Genomic DNA, 3,348 nt, shown 5'->3' with positions numbered 1-3,348 from the left:
TGTGTGTGTGTGTGTGTGAGAGAGTGTGTGAGTGAATAAACGCCGGTGACTGGGACCTCGACCTCCAGCAGGCCACAACGATGCCGTCACCATGTTATGGTATACTTTGAATCAGCCGTTTCTCTCCTACTTCCCCCTCCACATCGTCTGGTAAAAGATCATCTTGGTTTCGTTTTCATTTGCTGAAAGAATTTTCTCTCCTTGATTTAAGGGTTCATTTTGGGGGGGTTTCAGTCTAATGATGAAGTCTTACTTCATCAGTAGGAGCGTTGAATTTCAACAAATTCAACACTTTGAATGAACAACAACAGTCACCTCAAGGCACTTTATATTGTAAGGTAAACCCTACAATCATATGACACCCTATGAGCAAGCACTTTGGCGATGGTGAGAAGGAAAAACTCCCTTTTAACAGGAAGAAACCTCCAGTAGAACCAGGCTCAGGGAGGGGCGGGACCATCTGCCGCAAACCATTTGGGATAAGAGAAGGAAGACAGGACAACAGACATGCTGTGGAAGAGAGAGTTTAATAACAAGTATGATTCAGTGCAGAGGGTCTATTAACACATAGTGAGTGAGAAAGGTGACTGAAGAAGAAACACTCAATGCATCATGGGAATCCCCCAGCAGCCTGAACCTATTGCAGCATTACTAAGGGAGGATTCAGGGTCACCTGATCCAGCCCTAACTAGATGTTTTAGCAACAAGAAAAGTTTGAAGCCTAATCTTAAAAGTAGAGCTAGCGTCTGTCTCCTGAATCCAAACTGGAAGCTGGTTCCTCGCATACCATTTTTAAATACTCTAGGAACCAGAGAGTGTTTGTAAAATTGTGTGTAAAATATCTATAACTGGTAAACTGCTTATATAATACTGAAACCCCAGCAGCTAGATCAATGGAGGAGTCAGCAACATATAAAATAGTGTCATCTGCATAAACATGTACACTCTGGTAGAGATAAAATTGCATGTGTACAATGTGAATAAACAAGCCTTTGGCATTTAATCAGAAAGACTCATATTTTAAAAATACATAAATAAAATACAACACAATTTTAAATATACGTGTGACGCTTTCAGTGTCCTCATTTCGTCAGATAAAGTTTTCTGAGATTTTTATAGCCTACAAGTCGGGACAGCAGAGTGGTGTCCGAGCCACTCGTCTACCCTCCATCATGTCACTGTGTCTCCAGCAGCTGTCTCTTACTAATGGCCTCGACCTTTCTGCTCTTCCTTTATAACCCCACCATCATTATCACATCTCACTGTCACACCCCGAGCTGTACACTTTCTGTCTCTAGGGTTCAATTAACCTAATTGGACTTCATGACACTGATGGAGGGTGAAATTAGGTAAAATGATGACTCGGTAAAGATACATAATAATAATGATGATGTTTGCTATAATTGCCTATTAAGATTAAACAGAAGGGTGATTGTTACAGCGACAGTATGAATTCTGCTCGTATTAACTAGAAATACTTTGAGTACCCACATAATGTTTGTGAAACTTTCTATTAAAGAACTCTTTCACCTTTGGGGGCAACTAAATAGCTTTATTGTGCAAACAAAAATTAGGAATTTAAATTTAAGGACATCTGATATCCACTCTGATGCTAAAGTTTACACTAATCGTAATAAGAGAGCGCTTTATTTGTGAGTGTTGAGAGTGGAGGACAGTTATAGCGCTGTATGAAACTGCAGCCAGCAGGTGCTTAACTTAGCATTAGCACGTAGACTGGTGTATGTGTCAATTAAACAAACAAAGGATAATATATTAAACAGTAAGCAGATACACGTGTAAGCAGTTTCTAGTTTACCTTAAAACAAATCTTTTATAGCACTCTCAACAAAAACAGTGGATTTTTCTTACTAATGCTAAGTTTATAATAGTTATAAAACGGATTTTTGGCACCAGAAACTTTCTGCTGTAGTCGAAATGAACATTCAGGACTGTTAATGCTGCTGTGGGACCCCCACCTGAAAAAACCCAGTGTAAGTCACCCATCTATAATGTATGCAACAGCAAATAGAGCTGTTTTTAATTTGTTTTGTTGTTTTTTAGCTGCCTTTGTTTTCCTCTGCTGGTATTCTAAATAACCATGTTGGAAGCTGAGTGTTTTCATTAGAATCAGAATGGAACTTAAAAAAAATTTCTATTCTTTTAGTATCATTTTATATTTACATTAACAGTGAGTTTCAGTGAGCTTTGTACAAAATAGCTGGTAAGAATCTCCTCCAATCGGCTACTTTTTACTCTGAGTACATTTCAGAGGTTTTACTTTTTCATTTTTACTTGAGTAAGAAGGTCAAATCTTGACTTCAACTTTTGCTACGATATTTGTTTAAAGGAATTTCACCTTTATTTGATAGAGTACTGAATCAATGTACAGACACCCTTTCTAGAGTATCTGTATTTGTACCTAATTGACACCCGTGTGTAGTTTTGCCACCTCTGTCCAAAGATGCACCAGAAGCACTGAAACGCAGACGCTCAGTTCCTAAATAGCAGAGTCGGATAAATAACTTGTCTTTTGTTACTTCTGGTTGAGTCCGAGGACTAGGAAAGAACTGAGTGTACCGCACTCCTATAATCCATGTTTTATATTTTACAAGCCAGCATCTGAAGGCTGCGTAACCTGTTGGTGTTCATGTTGTCTTGAGGTTAGTGCAGGCATTAGAGGTGGGCGGATAGATCCAGATATCAATAGTATTGATATCAAGCCTGGTATCAGATCAGTACTTGTGCAACAGGATTGATACTTTTTTCTGTCCCCATAGTTCAGTATGTTGCCCGGTGAGTTGTGTTAATTATGGGGTTTTTTGTTGTTTTTTGTGGAAATGAAAAAAATATACTTCAGACATGCAATAAAAAATGTCTGAAGCTTTTTGTGTTGACTGTCAGGTCCATTTTATTTATACTGTACAGTACATTTAAACAACAGAAGCAAAGTTCACAAATCCCTCCCAAAAAAAAGCTGAGAGGTGTGTTTTATTGTGTTAACAAATTATTATGGAAAATAAAAAGCACCTTGACTTAGTGGTTAATTGTGTTCAGAAACTGCAAAGTGATGATGATTCATCTCATAAATCATGACGCACTGCTCTCCTTTACATTAGCAACCTTTGTAAGTTAAAGTATCGACAATATTTGTCAATACGAAAATTTGCAGCATCTTACATCTGATGCAAGCATGGAGGTTTATTGTGCAGTACTGCAGGCAGAGTGTGAGCTGAGCAGAGTGTTTGGAAGAATTTATCTTCTTCTCGTGATGCTGCCTTTTTCACAGCCAGATGCACATTTTAATTTCACTAGAGAGCACTACATGCATCTTTACAGCTGGCGCATAAA

Source organism: Astatotilapia calliptera, chromosome 4, assembly GCF_900246225.1.
Source record: "Astatotilapia calliptera chromosome 4, fAstCal1.2, whole genome shotgun sequence".
Classification (NCBI taxonomy): Eukaryota; Metazoa; Chordata; class Actinopteri; order Cichliformes; family Cichlidae; genus Astatotilapia; species Astatotilapia calliptera.
Note: the sequence above shows the minus strand (reverse complement) of the source record.